The following is a 22669-nucleotide window of genomic DNA, read 5'->3' on the forward strand; positions in this document are numbered from 1 at the left end:
CACACCGGCTGCGTTCCCGCTGGTAGCCCGGTCTCTCACACCGGCTGCGTTCCCGCTTGCACCGCGGCTTCCGTGCCCCACGCTGCCCCAGTCTCAGCGCCTCTGGGCCCGACTTCTGTCCGGCTCCTTTCCCCCCCGACCGTGGTCGAGTTCACCGCCCTTCCTCCGTTCCTTTTTTAAAAAATTTTCCCCCTACTCACAGTCAACGTGGCCGACTTGCTTCTCGTGGCTGATCGGCTCACTCACCGCCGTGGCAGAAGGGACGATCACTGCCTGTTGCTGATGGAAGGCGTCGTGTCTGAATTCTTCCTTCTTCCTTGCTCTGCAGACTCGAGTCTTCTCTCAGCAGAATGACGAGGGCGGGTGCCTCCTCTCAACGCTCGTTAACTGCTTCGGATGTATCGCTGCCGCAGGGTAAGATCGAACTCGTCGCCACTGTAAAGTCTGTGGCCTAGAAATTGAGTGCCCTTAGCGCCGATTTTGCGGCGCTAGAGGGCCTAGTGCTGCAATTGGCGCTGGCGCCGAAATTGCCTGGGGCCCTTCCGCCGCGGTAGACCGGTAGCGCTGCGCCGGCACCGATGACGTCATCGGTGTGCGCAGCGTCCCGGTTGCCGTGGTAACCCGGCCCCAAGCCGAAATTCAGTTGCGGCCGCCTCGCCAGTGGCAGCCGCAACTAAGACTCCGGCAAACGAGTGCTGCCGGAGTCTGCGCCGGCGCTTTAAGGAGGCGCGGCGGCCGGCCGCTTTCCCGCCGGCCGCCTGCCCGCAGCTCCCTCCCCGGACTTCTCCCCACCTCCCCCCCGGAACAGATGCAAGCCCGGCACTTGTCCGAGGTGCCGGGCTCATTTTTGAGGAGATTTGCGCGGGCCGCGGCCGGGTGCAGGCAGCTCCTCCTTAACGGAAGGAGGAGGCCTGCACTTCCCCAGCCTGCCGCACCGCATCGGGTGCCGCAGCGCCGGAATTGCGGCGCGAAACGGCAGTTAGCGCCCTTTTCCAGGCGCTAAGACCCTTCAGTAGCGCCGGCAGCCGTTTGGGCGCGGCGCCACTGAATTTTTGGCGCGCGCAGGGGACTTAGCGCCGGCACTAATTTCCGGCGCTAAAGCCCTGGCTAAGCCAAAACCCAATTTCTAGGCCTGTGGGTTGTATGGTGAATTAATACACAGACTACAAGAGTAACTTTAACAGGACTTTACTATTCGAAGGTCAGGGCGAATCTGCCCAATAAATCCTTACACAGCACTTATATACCGGTGTGGTCACCACCGGTATTACAGTATACAGTAGCCAAGATAAAGTAGTGCAACCCTTAAAATAGTTCTCTTAAAGGTGGAACGTTACATACACTACACTTTCTCTTTCACTGGGCCTTTATTTTGTCTCACTAACCACTGTTTCCCTTTCCTCTTTTTCTCTAACATTCTGTTAATGAGCTTTGAGACACAGCTCTCTACATGAGGCATACTATAGAGGTGTTGGACTGGATTTTCTTTCAGCAACATGGCGGAACTCAAGATATGGCAGGGGACCTTAAAGAGGCAGAATAGTCCTAAAGAAGGCAAGAGCTGCAACTTTGTAAGCTTCAGCAGAAACCGAGGCCTACAAGGATAACTCCTGGAGGCTAGATTGAAGGGAATGGAAGCTTCTACTCGGACAAATCCAAGTTACAAGTTGCTGCCTATGTGAACTTGCCTTATTCCATTAAAAGCCAATTAACTCATTTGATGGGGAGAATTACTTTTAAATTGACAGCTCTAAAAATAAAGAGCTCCATATTCACTACACTCTTCGTGCAAACCAAATCATCCTATTCAGCAACAGCGATATATAATGTAATTAGAATTAAGTCAATTAATAAAAGTTTGATGTTAACATTTTATAACTGAAAGAGAGAAGGCAGCTTTAATCTACACAAAATAAAAGTAAAGTTGTTGAGTATAAAGTCATTTTTATATTGACACTGTTTAGGTTCACCATCGAGAAAAAAAAAAGTGGGTTTATCAGTCTGCCAGGATAAGGGAGCTGGATTTAGTAAAATAAGAGTTAATTTTTCACCTTTGCTCTCTTAGCAACAGAGTAGAGCAGCATGTACCAGGAGCACAAATCCTAACAAGGAAAAACTGCAAACACTAGCAATCTGAAATAAAAGCTGAAAATGTTGGAAATATACAGCAGGTCAGTCAGCAACGGTTAAAAGAAAAGACAGGTAATGATGTGTCACCCTTCATCTGCTTGATAAAGGATATACAGCTGAAACGTCAAAACCTGTATTTTCCCATTGCAAATGTCGACTGACCTGCAGTGTATTTCCAGCATTTTCTGTTTTTAGCACATATCATATTATGAGGAATGTTTGCTTATTAATCTTAATGGACAGAAAATCAGATGGGCTACATAATAGGAATGCTGTTCTCCTCACTTGACATTACATTACGCATTCCCCATGTTCTCTGCTCTGTATCAGGAGTGCAAAAGTGCAAAACCCTCCAAGAATTAAAGCAGCACCAGTGTATAGGTGGTTTAAGGGATGGTCCATGTCCTTCAAATGAGATTGAATGAATTGGGGATGTGTAAACTGGGTAGTTGTAATTGTAGATTATAAGGCAAGCCTAAACAATCAGGAAATAATCTATTATTCTAAAACTGAAGCAGTGAAATAACAGAATGACCTACAATATCCAAGGAGAGGACATATAAATTGGCCAGAAAAAGCAGTAAACCTTAGGATTGGGAGCAATTTAGGATTCAACAAAGGAGGACAAAGGGATTAATTAAGAAAGGGAAAATAGAATATGAGAGTAAGCTTGCCGGGAACATAAAAACTGACTATAAAAGCTTTTATAGATATGTGAAGAGAAAAAGATTGGCGAAGTCAAGCGTAGGTCCCTTGCAGTCAGAATCAGGGGAATTTATAATGGGGAACAAAGAAATGGCTAACCAACTAAATACATATTTTGGTTCTGTCTTCACAAAGGAGGACACAAATAACCTCCCAGAGATGTCGGGGAACATAGGGTCTGAAGAAAGGGAGGAACTGAAAGAAATCAGTATTTGCAGGGAAATGGTGTTAGGGAAATTGACGGGATTGAAGACCGATAAATCCCCAGGGCCTGATAATCTACATCCTAGGGTACTTATGAAATAGTAGATGCATTGCTGATCATCTTCCAAAATTCGGTGGAATCTGGAACAGTACCCATGGATTGGAGGGTAGCTAATGTTACCCCACTATTCAAAAAAGGTGGTGGAGAGAAAACGGGGAATTACAGACCGGTAAGCCTGACATCGGTAGTGGGGGAAATGCTAGAGTCCATTATAAAAGATGTAATAGCAGAGCACTTGGAAAGCAATGACAGGATCGGACAAAGTCAACATGGATTTACAAAAGGTAAATCGTGCTTGACTAATCTACTGGAATTTTTTGAGGATGTAACTGGTAAAATAGATAAGGGAGAACCAGTGGATGTGGTGTATTTGGACTTTCAAAACGCTTTCGATAAGGTCCCGCATAAGAGATTAGCGTGTAAAGTTAAGGCACATGGGATTGGGGGCAAGGTATTGACTTGGATAGAGAACTGGTTGGCAGACAGAAAGCAAAGAGTTGGAATAAACAGCTCTTTTTCCGAGTGGCAGGCAGTGACTAGTGGGGTACCGCAGGGATCGGGTCCTTGGACCCCAGCTATTCACAATATATATTAATGATCTAGACAAGGGAGCTAGATGTAATATCTCCAAGTTTGCAGACGGCACAAAGCTGGGTGGGCGTGTGTGCTGTGAGGAGGATGCCGAGAAACTCCAGTATGATTTGGACAGGTTGGGTGATTGGGCAAAAGCATGGCAGATGCAATATAACGTGGATAAATGCGAGGTTATCCACTTTGGTGTCAAAAACAGGAAGGCAGATTATTATCTGAATGGCAATAGATTGGGAGAAGGGGAAGTGCAACGAGACCTAGGTGTCCTTGTGCACCAGTCGCTGAAGGTAAGCATGCAGGTGCAGCAGGCGATTAAGAAGGCAAATGGTATGTTGGCCTTCGTAGCGAGAGGGTTTGAGTACAAGAACAAGGATGTCTTGCTGCAGTTGTACAGGGCCTTGGTGAGACCACATCTTGAGTATTGTGTGCAGTTTTGGATGCCTTATCTGAGGAAGGATGTTCTTGCCATGGAAGGAGTTCAGCGACGATTCACCAGGCTGACACCTGGGATGGCAGGAATGACGTATGAGGAGAGATTGTGTCGATTGGGCTTATACTCGCTGGAGTTTAGAAGAATGAGAGGGGATCTCATTGAAACTTATAAAATTCTGACAGGACTGGACAGACTAGATGCAGGAAGGATGTTCCCGATGGTCGTGGAGTCCAGAACCAGGGGTCACAGTCTAAGGATAAGGGGTAATCCATTTAGGACAGAAATGAGGAGGAATTTCTTCACCCAGAGAGTGGTGAACCTGTGGAATTCTCTACCACAGAAGGCAGTAGAGGCCAATTCATTAAATATATTCAAGAAGGAGTTGGATATATTTCTTAAGGCTAAAGGGATCAAGGGATACGAGGAGAAAGCAGGGACAGGGTACTGAATTTGGATGATCAGCCATGATCGCATTGAATGGCGGAGCAGGCTCGAGGGGCCGAATGGCCTACTCCTGCTCCTATCTTCTATGTTTCTATGTTTCTATCCAAAGGTAGAATTTGACTCTTTAGCATAAGAGATAATGAGGTCCACTTAAAGTTGGTCACCTTGAGAAACTGCTGACCTGGGTTATTGGGAAATGCAAGTTGCTATAAATACTTGGGGCTAGATTTTCAGTTGCTTGCGCCAGCAGTTAGCGCCTTAAGAGAAGTGATTTCCGGGCGCTATGCGTGTAGCGCCCGGGCGCAGCGCAGTTTGCGCCCCGCCCCAAATTAAGTTGCCCGTTAGCGCCGGCGCAAAGTTTAGCGCCCGCCCGGATGCGCGCGCAGAAAATGACGTCACATCCTCGTGCAACGCCCTTTGGCCGCCCCGATTGCAAACTTCAGTCGGACCGCCCCATTGTGCGGCGGGCGGCCGGAGCGTTTGGAAAAAGGAACGCAACACAACCAGCGCGGGCCCCGGGGGGCGCTAATTAAAGGGAACGTCCTCTCCAGTATAAAGGCCATCCTTTTTTCAGAAAACAGTCTTGTGCAACGCATTTCTGGAGACACAACAAGGAGGATAGCTAACTGGTTTCAAGCAGCAAGAGCCAGGTATTTTTGGACTCAGGCAACAGCGCTGCAAGTGGCCATTTGGAAATTAGAGTGTTTGCCAGGATTTGATGGGGGTTGCATGGGGTGCCAACGCGGAGCTGCAGCTCCATGTCCGTAGGGCTCGCAGACGCATTGTGAGAGGGGCAGCCCTGGCTAGAGGCAGAGGGGGCTACAGGCGTCGGCCACGTAGGCCTTACCCAGTCAGGCTATACCGCCAGCAGCGCTCCTACCTAAACATGAGTGCCGCGCGATGTGTTAAAAGGCTCCGATTCCGAAAGGGGGTGATTGCAGAGATCTGCCACCTGCTTCGCCGAGATCTGCGGCCAAAGCTCAGGTGCAGGACGTCTCTGTCGGTGGAAGTGAAGGTGACAGTGGCATTGAACTTCTATGCCACCGGCTCCTTCCAATACGCTGCTGGGGACATAGCAAACATCTCCCAGTACGGCGCGCATCGCTGCATCCGCCAGGTGACCGAAGCACTGTTCAGAAGGAGAAGCCAATTCATCTCCTTCCCCATGGCCCTGGAGAGCCAGCATCAGCGCGCATTGGGATTTTCCAGACTCGGGGAATTCCCCTTGGTGCAGGGCGCCATTGACTGTACGCATGTGGCTTTGCGGGCCCCTCTGGAGCATGGCGAGCAGTATCGCAACAGGAAGGGCTACCATTCTCTGAATGTGCAGCTGGTCTGTGACCACAAGCAGCGCATCATGGCAGTCAATGCCAGCTTCCCAGGCAGCAGCCACGATGCCTTTATCCTGCGGCAGAGTACTGTGCATGACATGTTCCAGGCACAGCCTCCCCCAAGAGGATGGCTACTCGGGGACAAAGGCTATCCTTTGTGCACCTGGCTCATGACCCCGCTCCGCGCGCCCAGGACCGCTGCTGAAGAGGCCTACAACGAGAGCCATCAAACCACCCGCAACATCATCGAGCTAACTATTGGGGTCCTCAAGCAGCGGTTCCGCTGCCTTGATCGCTCCGGAGGAGCTCTCCAGTATTCGCCGGACCGGGTCTCCCAATTTGTGGTGGTTTGCTGCATGCTACACAACCTGGCTATCCGCAGGACTCAGGCACTGCCACCTGACGTTGGACCAGCACCTCAGGAGGAGGAGCAGGAGGAGCATGAGGAGGAGGAGGAGGAGGAGGAGGAGGAGCAGGAGTACGTTCCCAGGAGGGAGCGACCAGGGCCAAGGGCCGCACGACGCCACCTTATTACACGGTACTTCTAAGCCCCCTGTCAGGGAATGGCCAGGGGCCATGAGGGAAGATGAATGCAGCCGCTCCGCAAGCCCTCAGCCGGCGAAGCCAACAAACACTAAGAAGAACAACCATGGAGACTGCATGAATAAAGATAATTTTTTATTACACAAAAATGAAAAGCCCTTCCCACATGAATCCCCAAAAACAATAAACGGGCCCCACAAAAAGCCCAACAAACGACTCACTCCCACAAACTGGGGAGGAGCCACTCCACCTTTATTGAAACCGGGCCTCAACGTCGGCCTAACGCAAAAAAAAAGCCCTCCAAAAGCACAACCATGGGCAAAATAAAGATGGCCACCGCCATATTAAAGGAAAGCTGGCCACACCCTCTACTGAGTGGCCCGCGAGGGCGAGACCTTGGCCAGCATTTTGCCTCCCCTGCCCTGCCTGCTGCTCCTTCGCAAGCTCTGCCCAGTGGCTGCTGCGAGGCTGGGGGAAGGCGCCTGAGGCTCAGATGCCCTTCCGCCAGATGCCGCTGGGGGGCGGCCTACACGGCGTTTGGGCCTCGAGGGGCCGTCTCCTGAGTGGCGCACCTGAGCCTGGCCACCATCAGCTGCAGCCGCTTGCCCTTGATGCCCCAGAGGGGGAATGGCGGCGACGGATGGCGCAATGTGGGCCAGCTGGCGTCTGGGATGCGCTGGCTGGTGCTGTGGCGCGGTGGCACTCGGCCGGGCCCGCACTGCAGGATCCGCAGCAATCAGCCGACGGCCGGCTTGCTGGGATGGTCCAGCGCGGCGCCTGCCCTGGCGATGCCTGCCTGAGACAGCGCGTGTGGCAGCAGTGAGTGGCCCTGTGGTCCTGGTGTGCGCGCGCATCACATCCGCCAGGGCCTTGACGGCATCAGTTAGCATGCGGCCAGTCGCGGCAGTTGCTGCCCCGAACTCGCGCACACTGGTCGCCAGCGACTCGATGGCCTCAGGCATGCGCCCCACCACGCTCATGAGCTCCGTGTGGCGCCGGTCCGAGTCGTCGGCCATCTGATCGAGCTTCCGCACCTCCTCCGAAGTGAAGGTGTCCGGACTGGAGTCGCGACTCTCCCGCTGGGGAGGAGGGGGCCGAACTAGGGGACCCTTGCCGCGTTGGTGACGGCGAGTGTGCCGAGCAGCAGCACTCCCCTCTGATCCTTCCCCCCTTTGGGGGGAAGGCCGCGGGCCACGCGCACGGCTGCTGGGTGGCTGGACGCCACTGGTCCCAGAAGCTGCATTGCCCTGCGACAGTTCCTCCAGGCACTCGTCCAGTGAGGAGGTGTCAAGCATTTCCTCCTCTCCTGCGGGACGTGACTGTTCCCCCGAAGGTCCGGCTTGCTCCTCCTCCTCCTCCTGGTCGGAGGTGCTGTCACTGGCAGCCTCAGGGTCCTGGTCGTCACCAGCTGAAAGCAGGAATGCACAAGAGTAGCTTCAGAGTGAGGAGACGGCGTCAGCGAGGGAGTTAGGACTGGTGGGATTCAGCGCATTGGTGGGACAGTGGCAAAGGAGGTAGCTCGGATGGGCCAGTGCGACGCGAGAGGGCCAAAAGGCGAGGTCCTTACCATTGCCGGGCAGTGGAGGGTCGGATACACCGCACGCTGTGGGGACAATCACACGGGCTCCCATGAGCACACACACGCGCTCCTCCAGCCGAGTGAGCTTCTGCAGCTTGGCGCGGCCACCCCTGGCACGGGCCTGGCGATTAAACGCTACTTTAGCCTGCAAGAGAAAGGACGGGCTGTAAGTGCGCAGTGAAGCCCTGATGTAGTGTGCACTGCCTCCCATGGTGGAATAGCTTGGACAGAGTGAAGCCCTGATGTAGTGTGCACTGCCTCCCATGGTGGAATAGCTTGGACAGAGTGAAGCCCTGATGTACTGTCCACTGCCTCCCATGGTGGAATAGCTTGGCCAAAGTGTAGAGTGCCGAATGGCCATTTGATGCTCATGACTGTCCCAATGCTGCTGGCTGAGGGCTGGCCAAAAGGACTTTCAGGTCCCTTTGCCCATCATGTCAGGTGTACATGCAAGAATGAGGAGGAGACTGGAAAGGCTACTCACCCTCACAATCCTGGTCAGATCGTTGTATTTCTTACGGCATTGTTTGTGGGTCCTGGGGGCCTCGCCGGTGAACGTCACCCTCTGGGCGATCTGCTTCCAGGCTTTGGTGTAGTCGTGGTGGGTTGGATTCCTCCCACTCTCTGGAAACAAGATCTTGCGCCTCACCTCCAGAGCTGTGACCATTATGTCCAGATCACCCTCTGAGAAGCGCAGGGCACGCTGACGGGCCTTCTCTGGCGTTGCCATGACTCCCTGGGGCTGAGCAGTAGTGTTGAGGCCTCTTTGCAAGGCTGCAGTGTGCAGGGCGTGGCAGCAGACCAATTCGTCCCTTCCCCCTTTAAGAGCTGGTCGGCACCACGGGGTCTGCTGTCAGTGCAAAAATGACCGCACCCGTGCTGCGCCCCGCCTGGGCGCTATCCCTCTGGACCGCCGGCTTAGCGCCTAAAGAGAGTAGTGGAACGCCTCTTTTAGCGCTCCACCAACCTCTTAGGGCGAAGCCACTGAATTCCCGGCAACGGGGCGCTACTTTGGGGCGGGCGCTAACTTCGGGCGGGCGCTAAAGCTAGCGCCCCAAAACTGCCTATACTGAAAATCTAGCCCTTGCTGTGTAATGCTGTGTAATACACAACTAAATTATGTGTCTATATGTGGGAGGCAAACGGCCACTCATTTACTAGGATTAAAGTGGCTGATGAGATTCAAAAAACTGAACACTAAAATGCAAAACAAATTATTACAATATCGCACTACATCTGCCCTGCAGTTCTATTGCATTAATATCCTTTGTTTGGCTCTTTGGTATTCTTTCTTCATTATTCCCATGATCGGCTTTGTCCTTATTAACATGCTTCACACACTGAGTGGTGGCATATCAAATTTTGTATTTACTATAGGGTCAAATACCCAGCGACATATGAACGACAATCATATTTAAGTCAAATGTGGGTCTCCACTTGAGACCCTGGCCTAGAAATTCAGTATAGCCACTTTTGGGGCGGTAAATTCGGGCGGGCGCTAAAGTTAGCGCCCGCCGGAAAGTGGAGGCCACTTCGCCGATATTCAGTAGCTTTGGCCAAGGAATTTGGGCGAGCGCTGAAACTGGCGTTGCACCCCTATCTTTAGGCGCTAAGCCGGCGGTGTGGACTGATAACGCCGAGGCCGGGCGCAGCGCAGGTGCGGTCATGTTTTGATTGACAGCAGACACCCTGACGCCGGCCAGCTCTTAAAGGGGGAAGGGTCGACTTGGTCTGCTGCCACGCCCTGGATACTGCAGCCCTCCAGCTAGGCCTGAACACTGCTGCTGGACCCAAATAGCGCCTGAAGCCATGCAGAAGGCCCGTGAACGAGCGCAGCGCTTCTCAGAGCATGCTTTGAGGGTGCTGCTTAGGGGTTTGGAGAAGAGAAGAGATATCTTGTGCCCGGACAGTGGCAAGAAGGCTCCCAAGAGGCTGTACAGGAGAGCCTGGAGGGAAATTGCCCAGAGGGTCACAGCCAACAGCGATGTCCACAGGACTGGTGACCAATGCCGCAAGAAGTTCAACGACCTCACTCAGTTGGTCAGGGTGAGTACCCTTTCCAGTGTCCTCCTCATCCTTGCATGTGCACCTCACATTATGGGCAAAGGGACCTCAAAGGCCTAATGGCCAGCCCTCCTCCAGCAGCTATGGCACTGGCATGATCATCAGTAGCACTTTCTGCACTTGACACACTGGCCAAGCTATTCGACCATGGGAGGCAGTGCACACAACAACAGGGCACCACACTGTACTTAGAGGCCGTCCTTTCTCTTGCAGGCCAAGCTGGCGCAGAATCTGAAGAGCCGGACTGTCACCGGGGGAGGCCGTGCCCAGTTCCAGGAGCTCAGTGACCTGGAGGAGCGCGTGGCTCGACTCATGCGTGCCCGGGTGATTGGCCCCGTTGCTATTGGAGATGCCGACCCTGTGCTGGGCCCCAATGGTAAGGACATGACCGTTTGGACCTCTCTCGTTCCCCTTGCGCTTCAGATCTACATCCTTTGCCACTGTCCCACCAATGCGCATAATGCCACCACTCATGCCTCCCTCGCTGATGCCCTGTCCTCACTCTAAAGCTACTCTTGCGCCTTCCTGCTTTCAGCTGGTGAGGAGGAGGTCCCTGAAGCCGCGAGTGTTAGTCCCTCGGAAGAGGAGGACGACGAGGACCAAGAGGAAGGCGGCACATTAGGGGAACCCTCATCCGCGCCAGGGGATGGCAATGGAGGGGACACGTCTTGCCTGGAGGAGAGCCAGGGGGAAGTGTTGCAGGGGGGTGTAGCTCCTGTGCCCAGTGGCGTGCAGCCACGCGGGAAGGGTCAGGCAGCACGGCTGCCTTCTCCCCAGAGGGGGGAAGTGTTGCAGGGGAGGGCAGTTGCTGGGCCCAGTGGCGTGCAGCCACGCGGGAAGGGTCGGGCAGCACGGCTGCCTTCTCCCCAGAGGGGGGAAGTGTTGCAGGGGAGGGCAGTTGCTGGGCCCAGTGGCGTGCAGCCACGCGGGAAGGGTCGGCCAGCTCGGCGGCCTTCTCCCCAGAGGGAGAGTCCGGCCTCCAGTCCGGAGACGGTCCTCGCCCAGGAGGTGCGCCTCCTTGATCAAATGTCCGCGGATTTGGAGCGGCGCCACACCGAGTTCATGGGGGTTGTGGGACAGTTGCCTCAGGCCATTGAGTCCCTGGCTCATAGTGTGGCCGATTTCGGGGACTCACAGGCCAGGGGTGTCGAACAACTCGCGGCAGCACAGGACGCGAGTCGAGAGTTCATGAGTGGTGCCGTGCAGACACTGGCTGGTCTGATGCGGGCACAGACCAGGGCAGTACGGGCACTCACTTCTGCCACACTCGCTGTGTCACGGACGCATCGCCAGGGCACCCGCCGCGCTGCTGCAGCACAGCGGTCTGGCCTTCACCAGATTGCTGCGCTTGCTGCAGTGCCAGCCCGGCCGAGTGCCAGTGTCTCTGGCGACCAGCGAGCGCCTGGCATCAGCCAGCTTGCCCCCATTGCTGCAGCCGCCACTGCCACTCCCCCAGCAAAGCTGCGACGAGCTGCTGGAGAGACTGATGCTGCCCAGCCACAGCTGCAGCAGTCAACAGCCGGCCCCTCCAGGGCCGGACCTCGTCTAGGCCGACCCCCAAGGGCATCTGCCGTCACGCTTTGTGCCCCTCAGGAGCCTTCCCCCAGCCTTGCAACACCCACAGGGCCCAGGTTGAGGCGGAGCAGCAGGTCGGGCAGGGGCCGGAGAAGCCTGCACAAGGACTCGCCCTCTCGGCACACCAAGTAGAGTGTGTTGCCAAATGTTTTTTTAGATGGGGGTGTTTGTGTTCTGTATGGGGGGGTTTATTTTGGTAAGGCCGAAGATGATGGCAAATGTTTTTTTAGATGGGGGTGTTTGTGTTCTGTATGGGGGGGTTTGTCTTGGTAAGGCCGAGGATGAAGGCCAATTGGATGGACAAGTTTTGTTATTCCTCCCCAGGTTGTGGGAGTGAGATATGTTTTTGACTGTTTTTTGGGGGTGTTGTCTGTTTTTGTGTTTCATGTGGGAAGGGCCCTGAGTTTGTTAAATAAAGCTTTTTATTTATTCAGCTTGTCCATGTGTCATGTTTCAAGTGGTTGTTGCGTTAACCGGCTGAGGGCTTGCGGAGCGGCTGCATTCAGGTGCGTTCATTGCCACAAGCCATTCCCTGAGAGGGGGCCTAGAAGTGTCGTTCAATAAGCCGCCGGCGGACGGCCCTTGGACCTTGTGGCTCCCTCCTGGGCTGGTACTCCTCCTCCTCCTCCTCCTCATGGTCCTCCTGCTTGTCCTCCTGAGGTGGTGGTCCAACGTGAGGTGGCAGTGCCTGAGTCCTGCGGATAGCCAGGTTGTGCAGCATGCAGCAAACGACGACGAACTGGGAGACTCTATCCGGCGAATACTGTAGAGATCCGCCGGAACGATCCAGGCAGCGGAACCGTTGCTTGAGGACGCCAATCGTTTGCTCTATGATGTTCCTTGTGGCTTGATGGCTTTCGTTGTATGCCTCCTCAGCAGGGGTCCTGGGCGCGCGGAGCGGGGTCATGAGCCATGTACACAAAGGGTAGCCCTTGTCCCCGATAAGCCATCCCCTTGGGGGAGGCTGTGCCTGGAACATGTCAGCCACAGTAGTCTGGCGCAGGATAAATGCATCGTGGCTGCTTCCTGGAAAGCGGGCATTGACAGCTAGGATGCGCTGCCTGTGGTCACACACCAGCTGTACATTGAGGGAATGGTAGCCCTTCCGGTTGCGGTAATCCTCAGCATTGTCGATAGGTGCCCGCATAGCCACATGCGTGCAGTCAATGGCGCTCTGCACCATGGGGAAGTCGGCGATCCTGGCAAATCCAACTGCACGCTGCTCCTGCCTCTCTAGGGTCATGGGGAAGGAGATGAATTGGTGTCTCCTTGCGAAAAGGGCATCGGTGACCTGCCGGATGCAGCGATGCACGGCGAACTGGGAGATGTTCGCTATGTCCCCAGCAGCGGCTTGGAAGGAGCCGCTTGCATAAAAGTTCAGAGCCACCGTGACCTTCACTTCCACCGACAGAGACGTCCTGCACATCAGCTGTGGACGCAGATCTCTGTGAAGCAGTTGGCAGATCTCTGCAACCACCTCCCTTCTGAAGCGCAGCCTCTTCACACAATGCGCGGCAGTCATGGTGAGATAGGACACCTGCTGCCGGTATTCCCTGAGTGGGTAAGGCCTACGTTGCCGACGCCTGATGGCCCCTCTGCGTCTAGGCATGGCTGCCCCTCTCACACAGCGTCTGCGAGCCCTTCGCACATAATGCTGGAACTGAGGGTTGGAACCCCATGCAGCCCCCATAATATACTTGCAAACAGTGAAATCACAATGAGTCAAATTTCCAAGCTCTGGCCAGAAGCCAAAAATACCTCTCCTATGTTGTCCCAAATCAGTAAGGTCTGTTCCTTGGTCTCTGTCCAGAAATCCAAAGCACTAAAGTCATTGCAGCAAAATGGCTGGCCTTTATAGTCCAGTCTGAGTGCCCTTTAATTAGCGCTCCCCGAGGCCCGCAGGGCCTCTGCTGCGTTCCACTTCACAGTTCTTAACAGCGCCACGCCCACATTGGGCGGGCGCCACTGAAGTTCCGGTTTGGGGTGCACAAACAGCGTTGCACGACGAAATGACGTCATAAGCTGCGCGCGCAGCTGAGCAGGCGCAAACACTTTGCGCCGGCGCTAAATGTCAACTGAAGTTGGGCGTAGGCGCAGATCGGCCTGCGCCCGGGCGCTAAGTGCCTAGCGCTCGAAATCTACTCCTCTTATGGCGCTAACGGCTGGCGAACGCAACTGAATTTCTAGGCCCCTGTACTGATGGTGCTATAAGCCCAATGTTAATAAATGCAGTAAGAGCTACTCCAGAAAGGGTTAAATGGAGTGGGGGTTGGAGGGAGGACAGAATTGCACAATGTTCATCCATCACCAATGGGAATATTTGTTTTCTCAGGATGACATTTATAGATGTTTTGCCCTCCTTGCTTTCGACCCTATCTACCGACTGGAAGTTTTTTTTAGCGTTGCCCTATGTGACCCCAGTGCTGATCTGGGATTTGTGTCGGACCATCATGAATGCAAACAACAACTGGTTACTCATGTAAAACTTCTCAGAGCACTGGTTTAACCTCAAGAAGTATGAGGGCTGAATGCTTGAGGTCTGAAAGCTTCAGAAGTACTGCCAACAAAGTCAATAAGTCATATATACAGTATTTCCAGCACCCAAGTATTGTGGGCTAACATCTGTGCTCTAACGTGTGATTTGCAGGCAGTGCTTGACAGAATTGAAGGTTCACTGAACTCTATTCATTTGGTGGAGGCCGTTTAAAATTGTGCTTTGAGAGTTTCTTTCGATTAAATCTTTGTGTAAATGCTTAGTCTACCTTTGTTTTGAGGGGGAGGGGAGGGGAACGGCCAAATAGTAGATTAAAAATCACAATTTGCAGTCATATCACTACCAATTTATCACTTATGGAAGAATAGTTATTCTAGTTTAATCCAACTTTTACATCAATTGCTGTAGACTTGCATTTTTATCAGTTAGGTAATGACCGGTTTAAAACACTGCTGCACAAAATAAAACACCAATAAGCCAATTATTAAGGACTAGCATGACTACAATAAGCCAAGTGCCCGGTTAATGCAAGATATAAATGATGTGCAGTTAAGTGGTACTTATACATGCAGAATCTTTTAGCCACATTGATATTAAGCGAAGTGCATGCTTGGTAGCAGCTGCCTTACAGCAGCAGAGGGAGAACTGAGAAAGGAGCAGAGGAATCTGGAGGATGAAGCATTATCCTTACAAAAGAATTTACTGACAAAAAAAATCAACCAATTAATGTGAAAAGAACAACGGTATCTGTGCTGTGTTTGCCCCCAATAGAGATATGGGGGTAGAAATTGGCTAACCCCTGAAAACAGGCATGGGGATCGTGGTACGTGATTAATCCGTGCCTGTTCATTGCATTGCAGGCAGCACATTAATTTTGTGCTGCCTGCTGTTTTAAATGATTGCTGCGTGCAGTCGACGCTACCGCTCTGTTCATTGGCTGCACGCATCAGCAGGGGGCCCAATATTGTGAGTGTCTAGCGCTACTTAAAGGGGAGGTGCATTGTGGCTGCGAGCCATTCGAAAACTGAATATGTGCTCTGAAACTTTGAACAATGGCTGAACATGTGAGAGAGCATGCACCAAGGTTTTCAGACACTGCACTGGAGGTCCTGGTGGAAAAAGTGGTAAGAAGGAGAGATGTCCTGTACCCGCAGGGGGACAGGAGGCCCTCCAGATAGATGCTCAGGAGGCAATGGGAAGAAGTAGCGACGGATGTCAATGCCAGGAGAATTGCTCCAAGAGCATTGATACAGTGCAGGAAGAAGTTTAACGATCTCACACGAGCTGTCAAGGTCAGTGAGTTCATCTTCAAATGGCACATCCTACCAACTGCACAACTAGCCCCATCCACTGCTCAATTCACCACACCCCCATCACCCACCTACTAATAATCTCCATCAATCAGTACTCAACCCTACAATTCATATGCTTTACCTCACCTTCACACACTCAGCACTGTTGTAAGCCTCGCACCCACAACTCACAGCTCACACACATTGGCAAATGTTCAACCATGACAGCTACATCATCCAAATATATTGCACGACACTTACTGACACACTTTCCTCTTTCTTGCAGGCGAAGATGGTGCATAACAGCAGGCAGCAGTAAAGAACTGGAGGAGGACAAGCGCGCCTGCATGTTTCAACCCCCATGGAGGAGACAGTGCTGGCCATTATGGGAAGGGGCATCACTGAGGCCGCGGCGACTGGCGAGGCTGAAGCGATCGATGATGAGGGTATTTGCATACCTAATCCTCCTTCTGTCGTAACACTTCTCCTTCATCCCTCCATCTCTTCTGACTTAGAAGCTGCAAATAGTGTAAGGACGCATTGCTTACTTTCTCCTCTCCCCTCACCACAACCAAACCCTTGTCCCATTTTCATTTCAGGTACCCAAAAACTGGAACCTTCCCAGTCAGTAGAGGAAGAGGAAGAAGACAGTGAAGATGAAGACACACTGTCACTCGATCTTACACTCACAGCCACCAGCTCAGATACTGACACTACGCATACTTTAGAGGCTAGGATAGAGGCGGGAGCTGCACTTGGTGAGACACCAGGCACAAGTGCGCTGCAGCCAGGGTAGGGGGACAGGATAGCGCAAGTGCCAGCTCACTGGAGGGCAAGGTTGCACACTAGTTCTGCTAAAGAGGACTCAGATGAGGATTTCAATGGACCAGGCTACAGAAGAAGGCTGATGGGTAAGCACAATGAAATGCTTGGTGCATGGGCAGGCCCGCCAGAAACCCTGTGTGCAATGTCAAGGAGCATGGAAGAGTCCAGCTCCAACGTGGCACAGGCCTTGGTGCAGAGCTTGGAGTCAATCCTTTCCAACACCTCCATCAGCGCACCTGTGGAACCCATCTGATGGCCACGTCCACCAAAGGTCTGAGTGCTGCAGTGGAAGCTCAGACTGCTGCCATCGTGGCTCTGGATAACACAGTTCAAAGGGGCTTCCAGGGCATCGCAGCAGTCCATCAATCTGTTCTCCAACATGATTGCTAAGGCACTGCCTCATGTAAGATTTGGATCACAGGTCACACACAGATTAGCCAAAGGATCTTAGGAGTCATAGGTTGTTTTATTAAGGAACGGCAGTTCAAATATAGTTAAATCAGGATAGACATAGTCGACATACAACCCGTAACAGATGAGAACAGTTTACTGGCCCCAGAACGGATGGGCGGGCGGACAGACAGGGGTTGAGGAAGAACGGTGGACTCAGATCCCTGCAGCCTGCAGCAGTGGTCACTTTCTCTTTGGTCGTCTCCCAAGGTTGGCGGCGGTGTTGGGCCAAAGCCAGCATGAGATCCACCTCAGAGGAAGCTCTTCCCCTTTCTGCCTGTTTTTCCCTTTCGGCTGCCCGTTTATATATCTTATTTCGGGGGGCCAGGGAGGTACCTCGTGTCAATCATTTGTTACCCATTCGATTGTCCAATTACAGGGGAATAGGTACCTATGACAGCCCCCACCTGTCCCCATGAGATCATCCCTCTGCTTATCTCTTGCTTGGACATCTTGCAATTTCACCTAGACAGTTTGTTTATCATTAGGCTCCTTACTCGACCTCTTCTCAGGCCTAGCTATATCTAAATGAAGGCCTGTTTCTGTGTTATGCTCTTATAAACGACCTCAGCTCTTTGTGCAACTCTTTATCTGACATGATTGGATTCTTCTGTGTCATCAGCTTATCCTGGCTGTAGAGCTAGGCAAACCCATTTCTTTTATAAAACCATTATTTCTTTTACAATTCACAATTTCTTCCAATTCACGATTTCTTACAATTCCCCACCTTGAGAAGGAAATGTTCTTATTGACTTCTCGCAATTGGCTCTTGGCTAATCTAGCTAATTCTTATTGGTCTCTCAATTTAGGAGTTAGTTAGTAGGGAGACTCAGAAATTAAGATTGCCCCCTTTCTTACACCCAGGAGAGTGGCAGTGGCTCCATGGAACATGAACCTGCTGTCCTCTCTCAGAGGACAGCATTCCTGCTCCCACCACTGCCTCTCCGCCAGTGCCATTTAAAAAAAATTTAAAATTCATTTATGGGATGTGGGCGTCGCTGGCAAGGCCAGCATTTATTACCCATCCCTAATTGTCCTTGAGAAGGTGGTGGTGAGCCGCCTTCTTGAACCGCTACAGTCCGTGTGATGAAGGTACTCCCACAATGCTGTTAGGAAGGGAGTTCCAGGATTTTGACCCAGCGACGATGAAGGATCGGCGATATATTTCCAAGTCAGGATGGCGTGTCACTTGGAGGGGAACTTGGAGGTGGTGGTGTTCCCATGCGCCTGCTGCCCTTGTCCTTCTAGGTGGAAGAGATCACGGGGGAGAAATTGGGTGAGTAGCGCCACCTGTTAGCACCTAAAGAGGCAGTCAGTGGCTGTAGCACCACTGGCTGCGCCTCCCACGATATTCAGCAGGGGCGCTAATGGTGGCGCTAGCCTTTTGCGCTGCACTGCCACCGATTATGTCATCAGTGTGCGCAGCGCCCCATTCGCGCCCCGATCGCAATATTTGGTAGCGAACGCCGCTGTAGCGCCGTTCGCTACCCGGTTCACGGGGCCTTGCTGCGCCGGCAGAGGCGCAAGTTAAGGTGGAGGTGCGGGGCGGCCGCTTTTTCGGCGGCCGCCTGCCAGCACCTCCGTCCCTGGCCTCCTGGTCCCCCCCCCCCCCGCGGCATTGCAAGCTGTTTCCCGAGAGCCCGGCACTTCTCCTTGGTGCCGGGCTCTTTTGCCGGCACTCGCGATCGGGGCTCGTGCTTTTGCAGGCCCCTCCCCCTTAATAGTGGGAGGAAGGCCTGCAGACCACAGCGTGCCGTGCCGCAGCGTGTGGCGCTGCGGCACGTAGCGCTGCGCAATTCACTTTCAGCGCCCTAAGAGGGATGCGGAGCGCCTCGAGCCGCGCCCCGTCTCCCTCTAGGGGCACTTCAACTGAATTTGCGGCGATCGCTACTGCGGCGATCGCGGTGCAAATTCCAGCGCCCAGGCAAACTTTGCGCCGCTTGGGTGCCTCAGGCCAATTTCTAGGCCCACGGGTTTAAGAGGTGCTGCCAAAGTAGCCTTGGCGAGTTGCTGCAGTGCATCTTGTAGATGGTACACACTGCAGCCACGGTGAAGGGAGTAAATGTTTAAGGTGGTGGATGGGGTGCCAATCAAGCGGACTGCTTTGTCCTGGATGGTGTCGAGCTTCTTGAGTGTTGTTAGAGCTGCACTCATCCGGGCAAGTGGAGAGTATTCCATCACACTCCTTACTTGTGCCTTGTAGATGGTGGAATGGCTTTGGGGAGTCAGGAGGTGAGACATTCGCCGCAGAATGCTTAGCCTCTGACCTGTTCTTGTTGTCACAGTATTTATGTGGCTGGTCCAGTTAAGTTTCTGGTCAATGGTGACCCCCAGGATGTTGATGGTGGGGGATTTGACGATGGTAATGCCGTTGAATGTCAAGGGGCGTTGGTTAGACTCTCGCTCATTGGAGATAGTCATTGCCTGGCACTTGTGAGGTGCGAATGTTACCTGCCACTTATCAGCCCAAGCCTAAACGTCGTCCAGGTCTTGTTGCATGCAGGCATGGACTGCTTCATTTTCTGAGGAGTTGTGAATGGCGCTGAACACTGTGCAGTCATCAGCGAACCTCCCCATTTGTGACCTTATGTTGGAGGGAAGGTCATTGATGAAGCAGCTGAAGATGGTTGGGCCTAGGACACTGCCCTGAGGAACTCTTGCAGCGATGCCCTGGGGCTGTGATGATTGACTTTCAATCACCACAACCATCTTCCTTTGTGTTCGGTATGACTCCAGCCAGTGGAGTGTTTTCCCCCTGATTCCCATTGACTTCATTTTGACTAGGGTTCCTGATTCCCATTGACTTCATTTTGACTAGGGTTCTTTGATGCCACACCCGGTCAAATGCTGCCTTGATGTCAAGGGCAGTTACTCTCACCTCACCTCTGGATTTCAGCTCCTTTGTCCATGTTTGGACCAAGGCTGTAATGAGGTCGGGAGCCGAGTGGTCTTAGCAGAACCCAAACTTGGCATCAGTGAGCAGGTTATTGGTGAGTAAGTGCTGCCTGATATCACTGTCAATGACACCTTCCATCACTTTGCTGATGATTGAGAGTAGACTGATGGGGCGGTTACTGGCCCGATTGGATTTGTCCTGCTTTTTGTGGACAGGACATACCTGGGCAGCTTTTCACATTGTCGGATAGATGCCGGTGTTGTAGCTGTACTGGAATAGCTTGGCTAGAGGCACGGCTAATTCTGAAGCACAAGTCTACAGCACAATAGCCAGGATGTTGTCAGGGCCCATAGCCTATCAAGTGCGCTCAGCCGTTTCTTGATTTCACGTGGAGTGAATCAAATTGGCTGAAAACTGGCTTCTGTGATGGTGGGGACCTCAGGAGTAGGCCAATATGAATCATCCACTCGGCACTCAGTGCTGTTGTCTGTCAGCCATTCAGCCCAGACTGCTGCAACCCAAGCCGAGATGGTGCATTCTGAAGCCGGGCCCGCTAGGCCCAGAGCTGCTCGAGGTCACCCTCCAAGGCCATCTGCAGTCCCCTCAATTAGAGGTCAGCAGCCTTTCACCACCCATGCTGCAGCCACTGGGGAAGCACGTCGTAGGAGCATTAGGAAAGGCAAAGGCACATGGAAGACAGGCACTGAGGGAATGCACAAGCATGATGAGTTTAATTTTGTATGCATTATGTCATGGTTGAATTTACAAATTTAGATTGGAATGTGCATTTTCTGGTGGTTTTTATTTTTGTGTTGTCAGAAAGAGGACGATGTGATGATCAGTGATAGAGGAAAGGTAAGGAGTGTGGGACTGTTGGTGAATGGGGAGGTGTGGTTGAGGTTACTGATATCGCTCATTAATTATTTGATCACGTAGAGTCCGGATAGAAAGGAGTTGTCTATGTTGTAGCCTCCCTTCCTCTTCATGTTCCTCCACTTCCTGTTGCACTTCCTCCTCCTCCATTTCCTCCTCCTCCTTCTCTTCCTTATGCACCTGCTCCTCAGCTTCTCACCAGATAGGTGGTGGCAAGGGCTGTTCCCTCATAATGGCCAGGTTGTGCAGCATGCAGCATACTACCACAGATTTTGATACCCGCTCAGCTGCTTATACCAGGGCTCCTCCAGAGCAGCCCAGGCAGCAGAAGTGTTGCTTGAGGATGTCGATGGTGTGGTCTATAATATTCCTTGTGGCAGCATGGCTCTCATTGCAGGCCTGCTGTGCATGTGTGCATAGGTTCTGGACCAGAGTCATGAGCCATGTCATGAGTGGATAAACCTTGTCACCCAGTAGCCAGCCTTTGACTTGCCATGGTCAAAGGCAGCTGGCACAGAGGACTGCCACAGCATGGAGGAATTGTGACTGCTGCCAGGATAGCAGGCATTCACCTGCATGTCGCACACCAGCTGCACATTGGGGGAGTGGAATCCCTTTCGATTCATGAAAATGGCCAAATTGACATGAGGCGCACGCAGGGTAATGTGCATGCAGTCAATGGCACCCTGCACCATGGGGAAGCCGGCAATCCGTGCAAACCCTCATGCTCGCTCCGCCTGCCTGTCTCTGGCAAGAGGGAGTGAGATGAAGCTGTCTCTGTATAGAGAGCTTCAATGACAATGTTCCCGTTAAGCTGCGTGGCCACGCTCTGGAGGTCCTGTGTAGGCTGCTCACAGACTTTTCAATGTAAATAACCGCGCATGCGTGAAAAATTGAATGTGCCGTGCAGCCAGTTAAAGGGCCCGAGCACCAAAAATAATAATTACAGGGAACATTGCTCAGTGACCTTCCTTATGCAGCAGTGTACTGCAAACTTCAAGATGTTGCTTGTAACTCCAGCAGCAGCCTGGAAGGAGCCAGATGGATAAAAGTTAAGAGCCACACTGACTTTAACAGCCACAGGCAATGCGGCCCATGCCCCGCTTTGAGGTTCCCATTGTGGCTGCACACATTGGCAGATTTCAGTCATGACCAATGCTCCCTTTAAGCTGCACCTTGTTCTGCGCAGCCTGTTTCTTTTAATGTGCGGTCCTTTTAAATTTCTGCACCTTCGTGGTATTTACAATGCAAAAGCCGGTGAGCGGCCTGCGCGGGACTTTTCAGATTACTGTACAACCAAGCGCGTGCGTACCTTAGCAGCAACATTGGTCATAAGAACATAAGAAATAGGAGCAGGAATAGGCCACTTGGCCCCTCGAGCCTGCTCCGCCATTCAATAAGATCATGGCTGATCTTGGGCTCAAAGCCACCTCCCTGCCCACTCCCCATAACCCTTCACTCCCTTATCTTGCAAAAATCTGTCTATCTCCACCTTAAATGTATTTAATGACCCAGCCTCCACGGCTTTCTGGGCAGAGAATTCCACAGATTTACGACCCTTTGAGAGAAGAAATTCCTCCTCATCTCAGTTCTAAAAGGGTGGCCCTTTATTCTAAAACTATGCCCCCGAGTTCTAGATTTCCCCACTAGGGGAAACATCCTCTCTGCATCTACCTTGTCGAGCCCCCTCAGTATCTTATATGTTTCAATAAGATCACCTCTCATTCTTCTAAATTCCAATGCGTATAGGCACAACCTGCTCAAACTTTCTTCATAAGTCAACCCCCTCATCTCTGGAATTAACCTAGTGAACCGTCTCTGAACTGCCTCCAATGCAAGTATATCCTTCCTTAAATAAGCAGACCAAAACTGTATGCAGTACTCAAGGTGTGGTCTCACCAATACCCTGTATAGTTGTAGCAGGCCTTCCCTGCTTTTATAGTCCAACCCCCTTGCAATGAAGGCCAACATTCCATTTGCCTTTTTGATTACTTGCTGTACCTGCATGCTAACTTTTTGTGTTTCATGCACAAGGACCTCCAGGTCCCTCTGAACTGTAGCATTTTGTAATCTCTCTCCATTTAGATATTAATTTGCTTTTTTATTTTTCCTGCTAAAGTGGATAACCACGCACTTTCCCACATTATATTCCATCTGCCAAATGTTTGCCTACTCACTT

The sequence above is a fragment of the Somniosus microcephalus genome, chromosome 1 (genome assembly GCF_052327205.1).
Source record: "Somniosus microcephalus isolate GS21.2 chromosome 1, FLI_Smic_1.0, whole genome shotgun sequence".
NCBI classification, from domain to species: domain Eukaryota; kingdom Metazoa; phylum Chordata; class Chondrichthyes; order Squaliformes; family Somniosidae; genus Somniosus; species Somniosus microcephalus.